At 36.9% G+C, this 25,086-nt stretch overlaps 1 protein-coding gene across 5 annotated transcripts in view; it reads right to left on the bottom strand.

Annotated features, from left to right (window-relative positions):
- SOCS5 (suppressor of cytokine signaling 5) overlaps window positions 1-25,086 on the bottom strand; it is a 66,054-nt gene that overhangs the window by 26,239 nt on the left and 14,729 nt on the right. Inside the window, exon 1 of one of the 5 annotated variants that reach the window (XM_045445938.1) lies at window positions 11,712-11,734. The exons of the other annotated variants lie outside the window; for them this stretch is intronic. The gene's annotated coding sequence lies outside the window, so the exon portion shown is untranslated. Of the gene's footprint in view, window positions 1-11,711; window positions 11,735-25,086 lie in introns of those variants that run through there. 5 annotated transcript variants of the gene reach the window in all.

Below are 25,086 nucleotides of genomic sequence, written 5' to 3'. Positions count from 1 at the left end.
TGTAAGAGAAACACTCCTTTGCCAAGTTTCTTTTCCTACTTGACTCCATATGGTTATATATATTTTGCTATATACACAAAGAGCCATTCTGAGAGAGAAAGCCATAAACATTTGGCACAGCAGATCCAACAAAATGTTCCACTAAAGAAAAACATGAAATATTCAATTACATACTGGCAGATTACTTCTAATGTTATGAAATTAAACTACACGTTAAGTAGTTAATTCAATAACTTACAATAATACTTAAGAACATAACTCTCCGTGGCATGATGGTACTCTGCCACAATACTGATTTATTCTAAGATGCTGTTCTTTATGAAAGAACCTAGGTTCTTGCCCCTGTTCTGCATCCCATTAGCCATGTAAGCAATTTGGATTCCACTTTCCTATTTAACAGCGTGGGAGAAGAACTTCAGTTTCCTGGGTGTAATTTATGAACTATTTAACTTAGTCCCTTTAGTTGAAATGAAGCTAATGGGAAAAAAATTTGTTTAAGAGTTTTCACATATACGTAGAAGCTGTAAGAACATGTGTTCTTGCCTTTACCGTTAGTATTTTCTAGGACCAATTCTTACGTCGTCAAGTATAGCTGGATGTGTATGAGAAGCACACTTCCAGACGACCCATTCCACCCACTTTTCAGTCCCAATAGCCTAAAAAGTCTGCCACAATTTGGCTATTCCCAATTGTACTTCATATTCACTACATCTAAAATTATCTTAAGATTCTCCCCCAAATTGGGATATCAGTACTCATTTTCTACAGAATTTCTCATAAAAATTTTATTTTACTCTTCTTCCACTTCCCACCCTTATATTTAATGTTACCTAGTTCACCAGTTTTTTTCCAGAATGACTCTCACTGCCAGTAGCCTTGTCCAGATTTCTACTGGCACACTCCTAAACTTCCACAACACCTTAGTCTCTCCTCTCTTCCTAGACTCTTAACACTGCTAGACTCATCTCCTTTCAGGAACAGTCAACAGTCACATGCAGCATCTTTTACCCGACTTTCACTTGCTGCCATCCATCATTAAGCCCTGTTTAATCCCAACTTAATTCTTCTTCCTCTGAAACACCTTCACTACTCTGTAGTTCGCCATTCAATTCAATGTTTAATGTCTATACCAAGCTCTAATTTCTCAAAAAGGGTTTACTGCTAACATCACAGTTTGTTCTCTTCTGCTCAGATTGTTGCAGGCATGTTAACTGTATCTCTATAATGGTACTGTGAGATTCAAAAGACAAAGAAGTCTTCTACTTCTTTTGGTGACTCAAAATACCTAGGTGAGGGATGGGAATTTATATCCAGATGTTTTTGGAAAAGACAGAAAGGTATCAGAACCAATGTACTCTATTCTATTCTGGCTCTTCAGTCTTGGCTCAAGCAATGGAGTGAATCAACTGCTGGTTCGTAAGGTGGCTAATCAAGTCTGATTCACCATTTTGCCAAACTGACCAAACAATCAGCAGCAACGGGAAAGTGTTTTGAGATTCTGCTTCAACCACTGTACCTGTACTCTACTTAGATAATTAATTGAAAGCTTGATCTGAGAATTTTAGTAAACATATTAGAATACTATTTGGACTATGTGACCAGTTGGATAGAGGCCAAAACCGAGAATTTTCTAGGCAGCAGTCATATTACTGGCAATCAAATATTCAATCATTCTTGTCACTAAGATAACTTCCACTTAATAACAAAGGGGGTCAGATGATAGGAACAGAGCTAATTTTCCTTACTCCACCCTTCTTATTCTTTTTCAATGCTAGAGAATTTCATAAAAGCAAACCACCAAGCTACAGCCATAATTTCTTTCTCATGGTCCAGTGACAGTAAAATCTCTGTATTTTGTTTATTTATCTCTACACCCAATGTGGGGCTCAAACTTACGACCCTAAGATCAAGAGTTGCATGCCCCTCCAACACAGCCAGCCAGGAGCCCATAAAATCTCTATATTTTAAAATGATAGGGACTCACAGGTTGTACTCTCCTATGGCTTTAACATATAGCAAGAGACTCTTAATTAAAATGAAATCTAATCTTTTCTTGTGAAAAGCCACTTATGCTTCTTTCTAATTCCACTCTTGTACCCATTTTCCAGATTTCACACCACGATGTTTTTCATAATTTTATTTTTTAGCTTATACTTCAGAAACTGTGATTGGGAGAGGGGAGTACATTACTTCCCATAAAGCTGTGTTCCTAATATAGTGATTGTTTTCATCTTCTTTTTTTAAATTTCTTTTAAAAAAGGTATATAATTATGTGGTTTGTGTTTGGGGATAGTGGTGGTGAAATTAGAGTAAGACTGCATCTCTCTTGAGGATATTTGTAAAAAAAAAAAAACAACTCCCCAAAACAGTGTAACACAGCAACCCAAACATCCACTGACAAATGAAAGGATAAATAAAAGGCAGTACCTATACATGATCATACTCAGCCTTAAAAGGGAAAGAAATTCTGACACAGGCTACAACATGGATGAACCTTGAAAACATTATGCTAAGTGAAATAAGCCAGTCACAAAAGGACAATATTGTATGATCCCACTTATATGAGGTACCTAGAGTGGTCACATTCATAGAGACAGAGAGTGGAGTGGTGGCTGCCAGGGCTGGACAGAGAGGAGAATACGGAGTCAGTGTTTCATGGGTACAGAGTTTCAGTAGGGGAAGATAAAAAAAGTTCTGGTGATGGCTGATGGGGATGGTTGCACAACAACGTGAATGTACTTAATGCTGCAGAACTGTCTATCTAAAAATGGCTAAAGTGGTTAACTTTTATGTGTCTTTTGCCACAGTTTAAAAAAACCGAGTATAACACAGAGAAGAATATACAATCTTTTAAGTAACTTTGTGTTCTGTGTGGTTAATTTAGAGGGATTACTGAAAAGGAGAAGCCACACCCTCTTATCATTGGCAGTGTCCTCTCCACGTAATGGAGAAAATGGAAAAAAAAATTAAGTCTAAGAAATCAGTGTCTACATAAGCAATTTCCTTGTTCACATGGGTATTTAAATATCACTGGCTGCTTAGGTCTCTGACAATTTTGCTGTCTTATCCATTCATTCAATACTCTATGAGCATGAACTATGTGCTAAACTTTATGTAAGATGCTGGAGATGAAAAAGAGAGAGAGAAAAGAAAAAAAGAAAAAGACACTCAGCCTGAGAAGTCCACAATCTGGTGGAGAAGGCAAACAAATTACAATGCAACCTAAATTCTAATTAATTCTAATTAGCGCTGCTGGGAACACAAAGCACAAAGCAACTACCTCGAGCTGGGGAAGTGTGGCACACTGCTAGCTGCACCCTATACTTGTCCTCCCCTTCTTCCATAATAATATAATTAGCTGGTACAAAGCCACCAAGAATAAAGACATTTGTGCCAACGAGGCGCAAACAGATACATGTTTGAGGGACCCAGGAAACTCTGTATGCCCTTGGTCCCTTTTTTGTTCCTTCCTTTGTCAGGCTGCTTAAAACAGATACCTCCACTTTGGACCATGAGGACAAGGGTCAAATCTGAAGGATTTTGGAGCCATGAGCTGGAAATTACTTCCCTAAAGCCTTCATGGAGAAGAGCAGTCATTTTAGCCCTACACTGCAAATTCTGAACTCTGATAGGAGAGAAAGAAATTCTCTCCTGTTTTTAGGCCACTGTTATTTTGGAGGTTCTATTACTTGCCGTTGAACCTGATCCTAGCTAATGCAGGGGATCAGGGAAAGGCCTGACAAAAAAGGTGACTTTCAGCTAGGTTTTGAAGAATGAAGTTACCTACCAAGTGGAGAAAGGCATTTCAAGCAGAGATCATGCAAAGGTAGAGACTCAGGAAAGGGTCTAGCTTTCCAAAGGGAGAGGAGTGATTAAGACTGCTGAAGTACAGGGCAGGTGGAATGGAGTAAAAGAACAAGCAACCTTAAAAGCTGGGAAAAATAGACTTTAAAGGGTATTACAGGCCCTGCAAAAAAAGTGCTTTTATTCCTGTACTTGGCCACATTAAATGACCATGACTTCATCGATGATTCTCTGCATATTCTAATTTTTTTTTTCATTTTATTTATTTAAGAGAGAGAGAGAGAAGGAGTGAGAGAATCTGGAGCTTGCTCCCATGAGCCTAGGATCATGACCTGAGCCAAAATCAAGAGTCGGACCTCAACTGACTGTGCCCCTCTGCACATTCTGGAAGAGCCAAACGGCCCAGTCAGAAAACAATCAAAACTGTATGGATTAAAGTATGGTGATGACAGGGGTTAGGGAAGAAAAGAAAATCTTATTTCTGTAAGAGTAAGGCTCACTAGTACTTCTGCAAATGTTGAGGACTAGAAGGAATAAATATCTGGCACAAAGAAAAGATTAGGACTCCTGAGAAAGTGAAGGGAGAGGGATAATGGACAATATAGAAAACAGTGAGCATATGTAAATTTTGGCAATGTGTGCACAGATAAAGATTAGAATACCCACCTTCCTTTTAAAGCAAACTGAGGTCTATGAATTATAACTATGAGCATCTGATTATAATTTTATTTTTATTATATGCTTATACCCATGGTTTCCTTTCACAAGTGGCTGTCATAAGTTAGTAAGAGCCAAAGAACACTAATCCTATAGTAGGAATTTGGTATTTGATGATCAAATACCTTTTCCTAACAAAGAAGAGTTATAAATATGAACAAGGGAGAAAAAATAATCTGTGCTCTTTAAGGTTTTTAAGAGTTTTAATTTTTATTCAAGCAAGTAGTATTCTTTTGTTTCTGCAGTAATCATGTATTATTATTCTGAATTTTTAGTTTTTAAAAAAATTTTCTTTAACGTTTATTTATTTTTGAGAGACAGAAAGAGGCAGAGCATGAGCAGGGGAGGGGCAGAGAGACACAGAATCTGAAGCAGGCTCCAGCCTCTGAGCTGTCAGCACAGAGCCGGACGTGGGGCTCGAACCCACAAACCATGAGTTCATGACCTGAGCCGAAGTCTGCCGCTTAACTGACTGAGCCACCCAGGCGCCCCTGAATTTTTAGTTTTATAATTTAAAAAACCACCACTAATGCCTCATCAAAAAAATTTAAAAACAGCAACTGTTACCTTATAGAAGTATCAGGGCAACTGAGAGGGTCTATGACCTCTGAGAATCTCTAATACATTAATACATTCTCCAAAGATTCAAAGATCAAAAAATTCTTTAAAAAATGTCTTACAATGTTTCTGTTATTTTTGTCTTTAGCTCTTCCTATATTTATGTACCGCATTTTAGCCTTTTAACAAATATTTACTGAATGCTGATCATACAAGACTGTGTGGGATAACAGAGTTTATTAACTAGAAAACTGTAGGACATGATTTTTTATGTTTTATCCTGATATTCTTGTTTTCAATTAGTTTTAGAAAGGGTTTTTGGTACCTTCAATCAGATCATGAGTTTTATCAGTATTCTATCCTGATAACAGGGGTCAAAACACTTGCAAAGGAACACTAAGAAAAATGGTTTAATATTGTAAGAGTGAGGTAGATGCTTCCTCAACTTAGACTTATAATTCATATTGTTTGTATCTAACTTTTGCTTAAAAGGACGCAGTTACCTCACTTATTATTAGCCCCTTAATTTCTCCTGATATTTATCCATCCTTTACAATGGTTATTCTATATTATAAAATAACTGGGGCAAAAATAGGAACTCAATAGGCAAAGAGATCTTTGACCCAAGTAACTATTTCTTAATGAATGCACATTACAATAAAAAAAAAAATTCTCCAATGATGAATCACCACACCATTTTTAAGCATCGGAAAAACAAAGCTAACAGTGAAACTGGCTATTGTGAAAACTGGTTAGAAAGTCACCTGACTCATTCATCACCATAGAGAAGACTCTCATGGCCCCACTCCTTAAACTCAAGAAATGGGAGTACAGTAATAGTGATGTCTAGGAACACTGAAAGGGCACACCTCCTAGTAAGCATCGACAGCTTTTGTAATATTCTCAAAGGGGTCAAGCCCATGCAAGATCCACCCTGGATCCTGCTCACCTCACTAGAATCCCAGACTCCACCTGGGCGTCCTTCAATCTGCCCTCTGTATGGTCGGTCACCAGGGAATGCCATATACACCAGTCTCAGAAAATAAAATTCTCTGTTCAAAATGTTTCAGTGTTCTCTACCCTTGAGGGGCAAAATGAAAATGTTTTTAAGTGGCAGATGGGGCCACTGAGAATCTGGTCCTTACCTTTTAGACACTACGTTTTAATAACAGTGTTTCCTTTTCCTTCCAAGTTCTAACCATCTTTAAACCCTGAACTATGTGTGAGCTTCCTGAACACACTGGGCTTCCATCCGCATGCTTTTTGAGGTTGCTCTTCCCCTTGTCTGGAATGCCCTCCCCTTACTCACACAATACCCGGCAAAACACTACACTCATTCCTCAGGTCGAAGTTCAATAGCCATCTTTTCGTCAAGCCCTCTATCACTCCTCCTCCAGGCTGACTGAAGAGCTCCTGCTCCCTGGTGTGTTGCTAAACTAGCTCAGAAGGGGAAAAGAGCCCTGATACTGTCAGTTCTCCGTACATTTGTTTTGAAAACTCAAATTTGCTTCAGCGTGCTTGTTACACCGGGGAACAACACAAGCACAGCCCCAGTCCCATTTGCTTGTGTGCCATGAAGTGAGAACTGCACCCAGTGGTACCCAGCCCTGCGTGCCCACCTCAAACATTTCCCAGCTACCTCTGTCAGCCTTCTGTGTCAGGGCCATCCCTTTCCACATCTGGTGTAACCTTTCCCTCAGGTTTCAGACACCTACTTAGACAACCTCACAATAAGTCACAACAGGCAATCTTTCTTACGCTCACTTCACAAGCCGACTTCAAGTTTTTTTTTTTTCCAAGGTAAAGCACCGTAGTTAATATTTATGTTCCTCTTCATCATTTTAACATGTAATAACTCTGCTGCCCTTTTTTTTTTTTAATGTGTTACTGAGGAAGTTTTTGTGTTATGTCTCGTTTTTCCCTAAGCCTGGTGATTTTCAGAAATGCACACGTCTCGTGATCGCAGAACTGACCACCACAGACCATTTCAAATACTAAGAGCTGGGCTCTAATGTCCAGCTTGGCTCCAACACAACATACCCACAGTCTGTTACAGGTTTTTATCATAGCAACCATTTTTTTTCATAACAACCATTTTCCTGTTTAAAGACAGTAAGCTCCTGGGGGGCAGGGCCCTTTTCACCTTAATACCAACATTCCTTAAATAGTATTCAGCTGTTAAGTATGTTAGTACTCTGCTAATGTAGACACCACAGAGTAACAAGACTAAAAATGTAACATGAATAATGCTAACTATAGGGGTGCCTGGGTGGCTCAGTTGGTTAAACGTCTGACTCTGGCTCAGGTCATCATCTCGCAGTCCATGAGTTTGAGGCCCTACTCAACTGACAGCTCAGAGACTGGAGCCTGCTTCGGATTCTGTGTCTTCTTCTCTCTCTGCCCCTCCCCTGCACACACTCTGTCTCTCTCAAAAAAATAAACATTAAAAAAAGTTTAATAATGCTAACTATAAAACCTATTTCTACAATGGAAAATTAAGATCTGCTCTGCCCCAACCACTGCCACCCTATTAGTAAGAGGAGAGATGGGATTCAAACAGTGCTTCTAACTCCAAAGTTTATCACAAGACAATGCTTTATAACCAGTCTATATATACCTACTAATTTACATATACTTTAAGGTATATGTGGCTTACAGACTAATTAAAAAAAATAATCTGGAGATGTGGTCTAATGGATTTTTCCCCGATTGGTAAATTTATATAAATGTCTTACAAGGGGTACCTGGGTGGCTCAGTTGGTTAAATGTCCAGCTTCGTCTCAGGTCATGATCTCACAATTCGTGAGTTCAAACCCCATATTGGGCTCTGTGCTGACAGCTCATAGCCTGGAGCTTACTTTGGAGTCTGTGTCTCCCCCACTCTCTCTGCCCTTCCCCTGCTCATGCTCTGTCTCTCTCTCAAAAATAAATAAACATTAGAAAAACTTTTTAATGTCTTATAAGAGTATGCAAATTTATCTTAGTTATACATTTAATATTCTGCAAAAATAAAATAAAATTACACAAAATAGGACCTATTCTCCAAATATGGGCCATTTTATTGAACCCAAACTTAATCTAAGCCAGTATCAAAATCTAAGTTGATTTCTTTACAGACATACATACATATATGTATACACACACACACACACACACACACACGTACACACATATTTAAAACTTTAAAATTCGTAGTATTTACATTTCAACTACTGTTTTCTTAATATAGACAAGTATGATTTTAAAGCTGTATGTTAGTGATTTCAATAAAAAAATTAGTTTACTCAGTAATATCTGAGTCTCAAACAATGGAGAAAAGTTTCTTCAGCTTATTTCCAAACTTTGCTAAGAAACTAAAACATACTTAGTGCCTGTGAATCCTACAGCACAGAGAGCGGCTGCTCAAATTTAGCTTGAGTCCGGACAAGTGAAGCTGATCAAAACGAATTACTGGGCCTCAGTCTCAGAATTCTGATTTAGTAGGTCTGAGGTGGGGCTACAGATACTGCATTTCTAACAACTTCTCAAGTGATTCTGATGCCATTGGTCCTGGGACCACACCTTGGGGTCAGAAATACCTGTGTTCAAATCCTAGCCTGTCACTTAATATCTGTGTTCTCTGGACATGGTTTAAAATTTTTACCCCTTAATTTTCTCATATTGAAAAGCCAAAGAGTTGCCAGAAAATTAAACAAATAATATATTTAAAGTGTTGAGCACATGATGAGGACTCTAATGATAACTACCTATGTTGGCTGAATAAATGAATGTCATACTTCAAAGTACACACTACAAGTAGTGGCTGAGATGGGATGAGAACACTCCATACCCTGTCTCTCCTACTGAATCTGATTATAAAATCTAAACACAACGCATGGGGTAGTTATTTAAAAACTGTGAAAAGTAAATGGTAGCAGGCAGACTGGGAAAGAAAACCAGAATTCAAAGAACCATAGAAGCAGCATGGGTTTACTTTTCCTGCCTTGTATCTTGCTGCCTAGACTGGGGGAAACTTATTAGTGGCATCAGTGTAGGCAGTGCTCCAAGAGAAGCCCTGTAGTTCTGGCTGAGCAGGGAAAGGGATTCTACTGGCAGGAACAGCAAGGGGCCCATATGTACCCTAAAAGTCTGAGTAAAGTCCCTAAGCCCAGAAGCTGTGGTTTCAAGAGGGTGTTGCAAACCACTCTCCCAACTTTCCCCCTCTCTCTTTGCTCCCACCACTTGTCCCTGGATGTGGGCACAACTGCAAGAAGTCAGTAGAGTAGACAAAGTTTTCTGGCTGGAGAACTAAAATGGGAGCCCCCAGGGAAGTAGAAAGTATAAGGGAAATTGATGAATGGGAGAAACTCAGAAAAGCAACTCCATAACATTATGACCTCCTGGGGCTCACTCCAGAGCTAAACATGTCGTGGAGCTCATCCTAAACAACAAACCAGAAACTCTGAGAATTGAACAGAAAGAGAAAGTCACCTATCTCCAACTGACCAATGGGCAGTATACTCATAGGACAGATCCAAATAGCAATGTGCTGCACGCTTTGAAAACCAAACTGACACTGAAATCGCAACCCACAGAAAGCTGGCTGCAAGCTGCATGCTGAAACCAAAGGGGATGACTGCATGCTAAAACACAAAAATGAACAGTCTCCATAGAATTTAAACAAGACTCAGGGTCTTATAATACCATAGAATGCAATCCAAAATTGCATAGGAAAATCCCAGCTTGCATGGGATAATAAACAGACATCAACACTGAGATGACACCAAATGTTGGAATTATCTGGTAAAAACTTTAAAGCATTATTATAAAAATGCTCCAAGAAGGGTGAACACTCTTGAAATGAACAGAAAGTCTCAGCAAAAAAAAGAGAATCAAATGGAAAGTTTAGAACTGAAAAATAACTGAAATAATTCACTAGATAGGTTCAATAAGTAAAATGGAGATGACAAAAGAAAGTCAATGAACTTGAAGACAGACTGATAGAAATGACTTAGTCTGAACAATAAAACAAAAAAGTAACAGAGCATCAAGGACCTTTAGGATACCAAAAGGACCAACAATGGTGTCACTGGCATCCTAAAAGGAGAGTGAAAGAGTGTGGTGCAGAAAAGTATCTGAGGAAATCACAGCTGAAAACTTTACCAACTTGGGAAAAGACACAATGTATATGCAGATTTGAGAAGCTCAGAGAACCTAAAGAGAATAAACCCCTAAGAAATGCATGCCTAGACACATCATAATCAAATTGATAAAAACTAAAAATAGTGAAAAAAATTGAAAATAACCAGAAAAAAAAAAAAAAGCAATGCATTACGTATAGGGTACAGGGGAACAGCAACTTGAATGAATGTGAGTTTCTCACCAAAAACCGTGAAGTCCAGAAGGAAATGGCATTGTTAAGGGGTTGAAACAAAAGAACTGTCAACACAGGATTTCCATATCCAGTGAAAATACTCCTCAGGAATGAAGGCAAAATAAAGACACTCTCAAGTGAAGGTAAAACTATGAGAATTCATTGCCAGAAGATCTATTCTAAAAGAATCACTAAATGGCAGAAGGCAAGTGATGCCATGGGAAAAACAGAACGTTAGTAATGATGAAAGAACAAAGAAATGATAACCATCTGGGTAAATATAATAAACTATTTTTTTCTTCTTGAAATCCTTAAAATACATTTGGCAATTGAAAGCCAAAACTAGGGGCGCCTGGGTGGCGCAGTCGGTTAAGCGTCCGACTTCAGCCAGGTCACGATCTCGCGGTCCGTGAGTTTGAGCCCCGCGTCAGGCTCTGGGCTGATGGCTCAGAGCCTGGAGCCTGTTTCCGATTCTATGTCTCCCTCTCTCTCTGCCCCTCTCCCGTTCATGCTCTGTCTCTCTCTGTCCCAAAAATAAATAAACGTTGAAAAAAAAAAATTAAAAAAAAAAAAGAAAGCCAAAACTATAACATTGACTGGGTTTTCTATGTATATAGATAGAATATATAAGGCATTACAACAACAAAAAAGAGGAAGGTAAACAGACACATATAGTGTTAAGATTTCTACATCCCACTTAAATGTAAAAATATTCTAAGTAGGCTATAAAAACTTAAATACATTACCTCAGAGATATTGGGGGTTCAGTTCCAGACCAATGCAATAAAGTGAATATTACAATAAAGGGATTCAAATAAATTTTTTGGCTTTCCAGTGTATAGAAAAGTTATGTTTACACTATGCATAGTCTATTAAGTGTGCAATAGCATTTTGTCTAAAAAAAAAAACCAATGTACAGGGGTGCCTAGGTGGCTCAGTTGGTTATGCATCCAACTTCAGCTCAAGTCATCATCTCATGGTCTGTGAGTTTGAGCCCCATGTCGGGCTCTGTGCTAACAGCTCAGAGTCTGGAGCCTGCATCGGTTTCTGTGTCTCCCTCTCTCTCTCTCTGCCCCTACCCTGCTCACATTCTGTATCTCTCTCTCTCTCTCTCAAAAATGAATGAACATTAAAAAAAAATGTACATATCTTAATTTAAAAAATATTTTATTGCCAAAAAATGCTAACCATCAGCTGAGCTTTCAGTGAGTCATAGTCACTGAACACAGATTACCAAATATAATAATAATTAAAAAGTTTGAAACATTGTGAAAATTACCAAAATAGGACACACAGACGTGATGTGAGCAAATGCTATTGGAAAAATGGTGCCAGTAGGCTTGCTTGATACAAGCCTGCTTCACAAGGCTTCAATCTGTAAAAAAAAATGCACTACCTATGAAGTACAATAAAGCAAGGTATGCTTTATATTATATATTATTATATATTATAACTTCTAGAGCAACCACACACACACACACACACACACACACACCCGAACACTAGAGTGAGATACAGTAAAAAACAACAACAAAAAAAAACACAATAGGGAAGTTAAAATGGAATACTAAAAACTGTTCAAACAACCCAAAAGAAGGCATGAAAGGGAAAAAGATGAACAAAAAAACAAAAAGAACAGATGGAAAGCAAATAGTAATCATAAAATAGTAGCACTGAATCTAAACACATAAATAATTATATCAAATATAAAACACCTAAACATACCAATTAAGAGACAGATTATCAGAATGCCTTTTTAAAAAAGATGATCCAATTATATGCTACCTAGAAGAAGTATATTTCAAGTATGATGATATGGGTAGCTTAAAAGTAAAAGGATGAAAAAAGGTGTATCATGGACATACTAATCAAAAGAAAGATGGAGTGGCTATATTAATATCAAATACAGTAAACTTCAAAGCAAAGAAAATAACAGACATAAAAAGGGGCATTATATAATGATAAAAGGGTCAATTCACCAAGAAGATATAATAATCCTAAATGTGTATGTACCTAACAAGAGAACTTCAAAATACACGAAGCAAAAACTGACAAAACTAGGAGTAGAAATAGACAAATCTCCAATTATAGTTGGAGACTTCAACACTCTTGTCTCTGTAGTCTGTAATTAATAGACAAAAAAATCAACAGGGAGATAGAACTGAACAACACCATCAACCCATTGGATCTGACATTTATAAAATACTCTATCCAAAAAGACCAGAGTACATTTTCTTTTCAACTACACAGAGAATGTTCACCAAGACAGACCGTAACTTGGGTCATAAAACAAATCTGACAAATTTAAAAGAACTGAAATAACACAAAATATGTTCTATGGCCATAATGAATTACACTAGAAATCATTAACAGCAAGATAACAGAAAAATCTCTAAAAACTTGGAAATGTAATGATGCACTTATAAACAATCCACAGGTCAGAGAAGAAGTCTCAAGGGAAATTAGAAAATATGTTTAACTGAAAGAAAATAAAAATACATCAGAATTTGTACAATGTAGTTAAGCAATGTTCCGATGAAAATTTATAGCATTAAATGCTTTATTAGCAAAGAGGAAAATTCTCAAACCAATAATGTAAGTGTCTATCTTAAAAAGTTATAAAAAAAAGAAGAGCAAAATAAACTCAAATCAAGTAGAAGGAAAAACATACCTACACCTAATATACAAAACCGTGAAAGACTGAATACTTTTCCCCCTAAGACTGGGAACAAGTCACTGATATTTACTCTCACTGAAACATTGCACTTGAAGTCCTAGCCAGTGTGAGAAGTCAAGGGGATAAAAAAGCATACAGAGTAGGGTGGGGAAAAAAAGTCCCTATTTGCACACAACATGACTGTCTACTTAGAAATCTCAAAGAATTTACACAAAATCTCCTAGAGTAAGTAAAATTACAAAGCCCTAGAACACAAGGTCAACACAGTATCATATATCTACATATTAGCAACGAACAATTGGAAGCTGAAATTTAAAAATACTATTACAATACCTCCAAAAAAGTTGGAAATACTGAGGTACGAATCTAACAAAACATGTACAAGAGCTATGTGCTGAAAATTACAACACTATTAAAAAATCAAAGAAGACCTAAATAAACAGGAAGGCATCACTTTCATGGACTGAAGTTCAACATACTAAAGGTGTCAATTCTTCCCATTTGATCTACAGCTTAACAGAGTTCTAATTAAACCACTGCCCCACAAAATATATTTTGTAGCCATAGACAAATTTATTCTAAAATCAAAAGCAAAGGAACTAAAATAGCCAGACAATTTTGAAGAATAAAATTCAGTGAATCATACTAACAAGTTTTAAAACTTACTCTAAAGCTATAGTAACTAAGACAGTATGATACTGCAGAATAAACCAGTCTTGAAAGGTTACATACACTACATAATTTCATTTACATAACATAAATCGTTGTCAGGGATTAAGGGTGTGATACAGACGGTTAGCAGGAGGGAGTTTGGGGGTGATGACATTATACTGTATCCTGATTGTGGTGGTAGTTCCATGGATCTATATATGAATTAAACCTTATAGACCTATACATCTCCCAAAATCACTTTTACTGCATGTGAATGTAAGAATTTTTAAGCTTCTAAAAAATACACAGTATAAATTATTTTAGGACTTTCTAGTTTTTTTACAAATTAAGGCTCGAAACCAAATGTTTTGAGAATGTGTACATCACTACAATCAGAACATGTAGAGGTAGGAGAATTCAATTTTTAAAAATTACTCACAAAGATACAGTGTAGGTATAAATTGTAGACTCAGGAACAACTATACCCCTCAACCAATCATACAGAGTATTAATGCCTAATATCAACTAAACACATGTTTAATATTGTCTTGTAAAAAAGAAAATGAGATAAAACAAATACAGCATATGTCAAATCAAAAGGAAGTCTGAATGAAGACTCCACATTCGTATGACATATTCATTTACTCCTTAGAATGGAAATGATATTGTGCATTATCAGTATGGTATGTACCTTGTCCTTTCAAATAGCAGTTAAAGATTTACAATGGTTTATCCATATTTTTTCTCATCTGATTTCACTTGACACAAAAAACATGCACTTTCAGGAATGCTGACTGGATGAAGAAAATGTGACACATATATAATGAAGTATTATTCAGTCACAAATAAGGGAGGAAGTTCTGGCATTTGCAACAACTTGGACCAGCCTAAAGGACATAAAGCTAAGTGACAAAAGCCAGACAGAAAGACAAGTGCTATATGATCTCACCAATATGCATAATCTATGAAAGTTAAATTACAGAAGCAGAGAGTACTGGAGGGTGAGGGGAAATGGAGAGACGTTGCTCAAAGGGCACTAACTTTCCGTTACACGATGAATAATTTCTGGGGATAAAATATACGGCATGGTGACTATGGTCAATATCATATACTTGAAATTTTCTGAGAGTAGATCTTGAATGTTTTCACCAAAAAAGGGGGGGAGGTGTAATTACTGAAGGCAATGGATGCATAAATTAGCTTGACTATGGTAATCATTTCACGATTTATGTTTATCAAATCATCACACTGCATACTTTAAATATATACAATTTTTATTTGTCAATTATATCTCAATAAAGCTGGCAGGGGTCTAGGGTGGGCGGTAAGAATGCTGACTGGAACCAAGTACCAAGACTGGTCATAATTGCACCAACACATAACCCATCCTAAGAAGGCATGAACTATTTCTTTTTTTTCTTCCTAAGAAATAAAGTCATAGCAAATGAATCTATCAAAACACGTGGAGGATTATAATTCAAGATAGCTATTCTCTATAATCATATATATTTTTGGATGACTGCCATAAAAATTAGTAGGTCTTCTCAGATTGTGATTTGAAAAAACAAAAACACAGCTAAATGACCATAAATCATTTATTTAAATAAGTGAGCAACCTCACGGTCCCTGACTTTTCCTAGTTCTTAAAGCATTAAATGTAAATTATTTGTGGGAGCACTCAATTGCTTTCAAATGATAACTCTTTTTCATATAAAATCTTCTGGGGATATGAACTTTATAAAGAGCAAATCCAACTCTATCAAGAGCTGAAAGGATGTTAAAAGGTAGTTTGGTGCCATTAAAAAATTGACAAATATTTACCTATTGATTGAATGCTTAAAATATTTCAATTCCTAAGGGTAATACAAAAGAGATCAAAACGACATAGGTCCTCAAGGACTTAGCTGAGGAGATGATGCACACCCTTGAGATAATTAGACACTGGAACTATAAATAAGAAAGTAACTATATAGAACAATTAGAGATAACATCTAAATAGATGTCAAAACATTCTTTAGTAAGTGTCCCATATAAGTCAAGTGGTATTTCAGAAGAGAAAATAAATTGAGCTGACGTAGGGAGGCACTGGGATCCAGCGAAGACAAGAGCGTGCTGGGGTCCAGAGGCCTGCTTCAGCTCTGCCATTAAAAACCCTTGGCTACATAAGTCCCAACCACTTCAGTGCCCGGTCAGCACACGTGGTGCTTGACACACACAGAAAAGGACATTTGCTCATTCACCTCTGATTTGGATATGGCTAAGCAAGGAAGGGAGGCAGGCCAGGGGCTCCTACTAGAAGAAACACTCAGCATATCTGCAACTCAGGACTACGGCAAGCTCATTGCTTGAATTCAACACTGCCTTCTCACAACCCTGTGAAAGAAAGGATGCTGACACCCAAAAGAAGGAGCTGGCTGCTCTCCTGGCCTCCTCCAGAGAGCAAAACCCTTATACCAAGGGTCTCACTGTCCTGGGCCCAGCTGCACTGGCACCTCACGGTCCCAAGAACCCCCTGTGATGCATCAGCTGTCTGGCTTAGTTTCAGTCTGCTTCTCTGGGTCTCGGTAAGCTCATCTCAAAGAAAGCAAACTGGATCAGGTCCTTTACATCACCACAATCTATAAATATAATAAATTACACATAGAAGCCATAGAACATTAACCTTATTAAGTTGTCACCTAGAGTAAAAATAGCTTGTTAAATTTATTATCTGGACTTCACTTTTTTGTTTTACAAGAAATATCAAGCCGTTTTTACAAATGTCAAATTGGAAAGGCAAAACTACTGAATTCCTTAAAAGAATGATTCGTACCTTCATCTCAAAATATCAAAATGGCTAGATCTCACAGTAAAACATAACCTGTGCAAAGATTCATCACAGTTCTTCATGAAAGTGAGTTAAATTTTACAACACAGAACAACAATATTCTTACACATCAAGTAGTATTAGTACCTCTACAATACCAGTCCACTAGGGTTCCTAGCAATGTCTGCAGGGAACAAGAAAAGATCAAGAGTGCCTCCTTAACTGCCAGGATTCAAATCCAGAAGTAGAAGAAAACAAGTCATCTTAACAACTACTGAATGGCAAGTAGGAGCTCAGCACTGTGCTGGTCACTTTACATGGGTTACCTTATTTAGTTCCTACGATGATATTATTAGGTAGCTAGTTATTATCGTTTTAATGATGAGAAAATTGAGACTCAGGAAGTTAAGAAATCTGCTTACAGCCTCAGAGACCTTCACAAATCTTAAAAATAAGGTGATCCACGAAGGATGTACCACTGTCCCAAGCCTTCAGGAAAACACACTCTGATCAGCAGACCCAACTGTTCACGTCCCTTTGGTAGATGTAGCCCTACTGTCAACAATGTGCGCCATCAAACAATCACGGCTTGATATTATTTCTTAACATAATTTAAGAAATTAATGTTGTCTTCCACATTAAGTCTTTAGTAAATTTGCTTAGCATGCAATCACTTCTTGTGACTAAAGTGAGTTTCTGGATCTACAACTGCTGAGGAACAGACACCAGACTACTCAAGTTAAGGTCATTCTCTGAGGTCTGGTATGAATGGCACCTCCCTGGAGGATGTGTCTATTTCTTTTTTTCCATTAACCACAACATTCCTTTGTCTCTTCTTTTGAATATTAACTTTCTCTGTTGGATTGCTGACATGTTCTAAATATAGCAAAAAATGTGAAGCTGAGTCACTACAGTGAGTTCCTGAAGAGCACCAGGTCCATATGCTCACGATGCCAGGCAGAGAAACAGCAAATATAACATTTTATTGAGAGAACTAAAGACTATGACTTCTCTCCTTTCTTTAAAATAAGGATATCACATCTGCAAGGAGGTGGACAGTAACAGGAAGACAAAACTCCTTTACAAAAACCCAAAAGCTCTGGGAAACAGAAAAAGGGAAAGAAAGCAAGCAATACTCAATCTCTTCAAGTGTACAAAGAAGTGCTTGATAGAAACCCACAATTTTAAACTATATAACATGAAATTGCCTCAGTTTAGAAAAAGTTTAGAACATATACTACACATATACTGTAAGAATAAATGTCTCTTTCACTAAATTTATACTGATAAAGCTCAAGCTACAGAATCTGCAAACATGGAAAAGAGTCATGATCAAGAGGAGAAAAACTAAAAATCACTTAATTCCTTCTTCCCTCATCATCCCAGTCATTAATTTTAACACAATTTTAAAAATTAAAGCAAGTTGTATTTTGGATGATTATTAACATCACAGTACATGGTTTCTGTAGCAAATGAGAAAAACATTAAATAGTATATGAGATGATTGAAAAATAACTCATTATCTCACTACTTAGCATATTTTATATTCTATCTTTTATTCATTTTTTTTTAAACGTTTATTTATTTTTGAGACAGAGAGAGACAGAGCATGAATGGGGGAGGGTCAGAGAGAGGGAGACACAGAATCTGAAACAGGCTCCAGGCTCTGAGCTGTCAGCACAGAGCCTGACGTGGGGCTCGAACTCACGGACCGCGAGATCATGACCTGAGCCAAAGTCGGCCGCTTAACTGACTGAGCCACCCAGGTGCCCCTATATTCTATCTTTTAAATGAAGGTTTCCTTTTTGGGGCGCTTGGGTGGCTAAGTTGGTTAAGCGTCTAACTTTGGATCAGTGCATTATCTCATGGTTCATGAGTTCAAGCCCCGTGTCAGGCTCTATGCTGACGCTCAGGACCTGGAGCCTATCTCCCCCTCCTCTCTCTCTGCCCCTCCCCTGCTGGTACTCTGTCTCTCTCTCTCTCTCTCTCTCTCTCAAAAATAAATAAAAAACATTAAACAAAAAAGATTTCCTTTTTAAGAAACTCAAATATATCACCTTACCTTTTTCATTTACTACACTATGGACATTTTCTTATACTTCACACCCTTAAACATGCTAAATCACATGATTTTTATCACCAATCATCTTTAGTATACTAAACAAAAACGTTAAAGAACACGATTTATAATGGTTTTATAGTTTTTGGTCATACAGTGGCATAACTTAATCAGTTAAGGGGTTCCTCATTTTTTAACATTATAAATAGCATTGTAATGAATAAGTAATACACACCTGTACATACATTTATATGCATCTCTTATTTCCTTATAATAATTATTATTTAATTATTAAATAATTTCCTTATTTCCTTATAATAAATTCCTAAAGACAGAATTTTTGGGTAAAGGTTATTGAAGGATTCTATTACCACACTGGCATTGCAATGGACTGAATGTTTGTGTCCCCCAAAATCCACATGCTGAAATCTAATCCCTGATATGATGATATTTGAAAATGGGACCTTTGAGAGGTAATTAGATCATGAGGGTGGAACCCTCATAAATGGAATTAGTGCCCTTGTAAGAAGAGGCCACAAAGCTAGCTAGCTCTTTCTACCATGTGAGAAAACAAGAAGTCTGCAGTTGACAACCCTTAAAAGGCTCTTCACCAGAACACAGCTATGCAGGCGTGAGCCTTACCTAGGGCTTCTAGTGAGAACTGTGAGAAATAAATTCTATTCTCTATAAGTCCCCTGTCATTTATAATACTGTAAGTTTATGGTATTTTGTCCTACCAGCCTGAGCTAACGTAGCCATTTAGAAAGTGCTATCAATTTATGCTCCCACCGAAATCAGGAATTTGCCAACACTTGATTCTTTTTTTTTTTTTAATTTTTTTTTTTTAATGTTTATTTATTTTTGAGACAGAGAGAGACAGAGCATGAACGGGGGAGGGGCAGAAAGAGGGAGACAGAGAATCGGAAGCAGGCTCCAGGCTCCAGGCTCTAAGCCATCAGCCCAGAGCCCGACGCGGGGCTCGAACTCACGCACTGCGAGATCGTGACCTGAGCCGAAGTCAGACGCTTAACCGACTGAGCCACCCAGGTGCCCCAACACTTGATTCTTTTTAATATGACAGACCTATTAAAGCATGGAACCTATGACATAATGATTCTAATCTCTTAGACTTTTTCCATAATTTTGGGAAATAATACCTCTTAGTGTAAATAAATATTTATCTGTGGTTAAGCAATTTTTCCCATGTTGATTTTTAACAAATTTATCTCTGTTAATTAAGTAGCTAATTGAAATAATATGAACTGCATAATCATTTAAAAACTAAAGTTATTCTTCTATGTGTATATTTGCAATAAGAGATGTCTGAAATAAAGAAGATGACCATGGTAAACTTGGTTTTGAGATATTTAGTTATTTGCTTTCTTTCTTTTTATTTTAAAATCTTTACTTATTTTTAATTTTTACACTTGGAAGATTTTAAAACATTTTCTTTCTTTTTTAAAAAAAAAAAAACTTTCTTCTTTGTATGTCTCTGGTATAGCGTAAAATAAAATATGAGCTAGCATTCTTTTAATGAAGCCATACTCTAAAAAGTATCACGTATCAAAAATTACAATGTTTTTCAAAAGAAGAAAAAATTAAAATAAAATCCTACATGTTTATTTCCAGTTATGCTGGAGTAACTGGTACTGGGCTAGACCTCCTGATATGAATGACCACAAAACTGGGGAATATATATGAAATATTATTTTCAGATACTGGGCAGCACAGATCTGTGATTCCTGAGAGAAGGGAAACAAAGATTTCTGAATGCCCTGGCTTTTCTGCTTGTGCCACAAGGAAGGAAAACCCAGAAAGAGTACAGAGATCTCACTGAGTTGAGGAAACAGAACTTGAAGTTTGAAGCTACTAAAGTCACTGGAATTTAACGGGCAGAATACAAGAAAGAAGAGAGCCGTGGAGAGAAAAAGTTTCAGAAATCTGTAGAGAGATCTTCTAATTCTTTACCTGAAGACTAACCTGCATATGCACAATGCAAGACTCCACGAGGCCAAAGAATAAAATCTGGGGGAAAAACAACTACAGAAGGTGAGCTGAACAACTACAGGAGCTTGCAAAGGTCTTGGAGACATTCAAATTCCTGGCAGGTGGAGTGGAGAGACTTCACTGAACATCACATGTATTTATTTGATAGAGACCCCAGGAAGGCCATACCTCTGTATTGGGGCTAAGCTAGTCCTAGAATAAATAAAATGCTAAAAACCATAGATAAAAAGAATTGCGAAAGCAGAGAGGTTAAAAAAAAAAAAAGGTATTACACCAAAAGAATAATGGTAAAAATGATCACTAACTTCTTTTATTTATTTATTTTGAGAGAGACAGTATGTGGGCATGCATGCAGAAGCAGGGGAGGGGCAGAGAGATAGGGAGAGAGAGAAACCCAAGCAGGCCCCACGCCATTGGTGCAGAGCCCGACTCGGGGCTCAGACTCACTAACTCTGAGATCATGATCTGAGCTGAAATTAAGAGTTGGGACACTTAACCGACTAGGCCACCCGGGCGCCCCTGATCACTAACTTCTTATCAGTAAAATTTAAGCTAGAAGGTATTTAAATGATGACTTTAAAGTACTACAAGGGGGAAAAGGTATCAACATAAAATTTTATCAGGATCGTTCAGTTTCCAACAGCCCGGGGTTCATGTGATGAACACGTGAGGCAATCATGGGAGACACAAGAAGTGGGCCCAAACTACCCTACAATGAAAGCTATTCTAGAACTACCAAAACTTAAACCCCAAAAATCCTGAAAACAAAACTCAAAAGATCAAGCTGATCCACAAATAAATTAACTGCCTGCCAGTATAAAACTTAATACTCAAGAAAGAAAGAAAAATAAAACAAAAAAACAAATCAAGACACTCAACATAACTTCATAACAAATTACTAGACATAGGAAAAAAAAAAAGAAGAAAAAGAAATGGCAACTTATAACCACGATCCAGAAGTGGCAGAGATAAGGAGAACTTTTAATACAAGGATTTTAAAATAGCTATTAAAAAAATCTAAAGGCTTAAAGGAAAACATGAAATAATGAAGAAAAGAGAAAAATTTCAACAGACAAATGGAAATTACTTTCTAGAAAAACCAATAGTAATTCTAGAATGATATATATACACATATATATAATAGTTATATATGTACCTGACATTAAAAATTAACTGGATGGAAATAAGCATATTAGACAAAAGAGACTTGGGAAAAAAATCAGTGTACTTGAAGACAGAACAGAAACTTTCAAACTGAATGAAAAGAAAAAAAGATTGGAAGAAAAATGGACAGAGTTTCAGTGACCTGTGAATTAATATTAAGTGGCCAAACAAACACATGCAGGATTGAAGTCTGAGGAGAAAAGAAACACTGGGGAATTGAAGATTTTGAAGACAGATGGTTAAAAATTTCACAAATATGATGAAAACAATACACCCATAGATTTAAGCTCAACAAACACCGAAGATAAACAAAACCACACCAAGCAGCATCATAATAAATTGCTGAAATCCAGGCACAGAGAAAAAAATCTTAAGAGTAACCAAAGGGTAAAGGCATATTACATACATATAGGAAAACAAATATAAGAATCACCATAGAATTCTTGTCAGAAACCATGCAAATAATAAAAGAACATTTTTAAAGTGCTAAAAGGAGAAAAAAAAACCCATGAAAACCTAGAATTCTGTATCCACTAACAATAGTTTTCAAAATTGAAGGCAAAATAAGTGGGTAGGGTAGCTGCAATGTAAGAAATGTAAAAGAAGTTTTGAAACAAAACGAATATGGTAGCTAACATAAACCTGGATCTACACACACAAAAAAAGATATCTAAAGAAATGGTTACAATGAAGATAAATATTAAAGACATTTTCCTCATTTTTAATTGCTTTAAAAGATAAGTGTCTGACAAAAGCAAAAACCAGCAATGGGGTTTAAAGCCCACATAAAATAAAAATGTGTGACCATACTGGGTCAGAAATCAGCCCTCCACAAGTACAAAAGATAGAGATCATACCTTGCATATTTTCAGACCACAACACTATGAAACTCGAAATCAACCACAAGAAAAATCTGGAAAGACCATGAATACTTGGGAGATTAAATAACATCCAACTAAAGAATGAATGGGTTAACCAAGAAATTAAAGAGCAAATTAAAAAGTACATGAAAGCCAATGAAAATGAAAACACGACATCCCAAAACCTCTGGGATGCAGCAAAGGCAGTCATAAGATGGAAGTATATGGCAATCCAGGCTTTCCTAAAGAAGGAAGAAAGATCTCAAATACACAACCTAACCTTATACCTAAAAGAGCTAGAAAAAGAACAGCAAATAAAGCCCCAAACCGGCAGAAGGGAAATAATAAAGATTAGAGCAGAAATCAATGATATAAAAATCAAAAAACAGAACAGATCAATGAAACCAGGAGCTGGTTCTTTAAAAGAATTAACAAAATTGATAAAACCCTAGCCAGACTAATCAAAAAGAAAAAGGAAAAAACCCAAACAAAATCACAAATGAAAGAAGAGAGATCACAACCAATAGCAAAGAAATACAAACAATAATGAGAATATCATGAGCAATTATATGCCAACAAATTGGGCAATCTGGAAAAAATGGACAAATTCCTAGAAACATATAAACTACCAAAACCAAAACAGGAAAAAATAGAAAATTTGACTAGACCCATAACCAGTGAAGAAATTGAATCAGTAATCAAAAATCTTCCAACAAACAAGAATCTAGGGCCAGATGGCTTACCAAGGGAATTCTACCAAACATTAAAGAAGAGTTAGCACCTATTCTTTTGAAGCTGTTCCAAAAAATAGAAATAGAGAGAAAACTTCTAAACTCATTCTAGGAGGCCAGCATTACTTTGGTTCCAAAAGTAATGGAGAACTAAAAAGGAGAACTACAGACCAATTTCCCTGATGAACATGGATGCAAAAATTCTCGAGATACTAGCAAACCAGATGCAGCAATACATAAAAGAATTATTCACCACGATCAAGAGGGATTCATTTCTGGGATGCAGGGCTAGTTCAATATCTGCAAATCAATCAATGTAATACATCACATTAATAAAAGAAAGGGTAAGAACCACATGATCCTCTCAACAGATGTAGAAAAAACATTTGACACAATACATCATCCTTTCTTGATAAGAACCCTCCAGACAATAGGAGTAGAAGGATCATACCTCAAGATCATTAAGGCCATATATGAAAGACCCACTACTAGTATCATCCTCAATGGGGAAAAACTGAGAGCTTTCCCCTTTCCCCCTAAGATCAGGAAAGTGACAAAAGATGTCCACTCTCACCACTGTTACTCAACATAGTGTTGGAAGTCGTAGCCTCAGCAATCAGGCAACACAAAGAAATAAAAGGCATCCAGATCAGCAAGAAGAAAGTCAAACTTTTCACTCTTCTCAGACAACAGGATACTTTATGTGGAAAACCCAAAAGACTACCAAAAAACTGCTAGAACTGATCCATGAATTCAGCAAAGTCACAGGATATAAAATCAATATACAGAAATTGGCTGCATTTCTATACACCAATAATGAAACAGCAGAAAGAGATATCAAGGAATCAATCCCCTTTACAATTGCACCAAAAACCATAAAATACCTAGGAATAAACCTAACCCAAGAGGTGAAAAATCTATACACTGAAAACTAAGGTAAGCTTATGAAAGAAATTGACCACACACACACACACAAATGAAAAACATTCCATGCTCATGGATTGGAAAAATACTGTTAAAATGTCGATACTACCCAAAGCAATCTACATATTCAACGCAATACCTATCAAAATAACACCAGCATTCTTCACAGAGCTAGAACAAACAATCCTAAAATTTGTATGGAACCAGAAAAGACCCCAAATAGCCAAAGCAATCCTGAAAAAGAAAACCAAAGCTGGAGGCATCACAATTCTGGACTTCAAGCTGTATTACAAAGCTGTAATCATCAAGATAGTACGTTACTGGCACGAAAACAGACAGATCAATGGAACAGAACAGAGAACCCAGAAATGGACCCACAAACATATGGCCAACCAATCTTTGACAAAGCAGGAAAGACTATCCAATAGAAAAAAGACAGCCTCTTCAGCACATGGTGTTGGGAAAAGTGGACAGCGATGTGGAAGAATGAACTTGGACCACCTTTTTGGAGCATAAACAAAAATAAGCTCAAGATGGATGCAAGACCTAAACATAAGACAGGAAGCCATCAAAATCTTAGAGGAGAAAGCAGGCAAAAACCTTTTACCTTGGCTGCAGCAACTTCTTCCTCAACATGTCTCTGGATGCAAGGGAAACAAAAGCAAAAATGAACTACTGGAACCTCATCAAGATAAAAAGCTTCTACACAGTGAAGGAAACAATCAGCAAAACTAAAAGGCAACCGATGGAATGGGAGAAGATATTTGCAACTGAT

This window comes from Leopardus geoffroyi, chromosome A3 (assembly GCF_018350155.1).
Source record: "Leopardus geoffroyi isolate Oge1 chromosome A3, O.geoffroyi_Oge1_pat1.0, whole genome shotgun sequence".
Lineage (NCBI taxonomy): Eukaryota > Metazoa > Chordata > Mammalia > Carnivora > Felidae > Leopardus > Leopardus geoffroyi.
The sequence above is the reverse complement of the archived record's forward strand: the minus strand, read 5'-3'. Positions and strand labels throughout refer to the sequence as shown.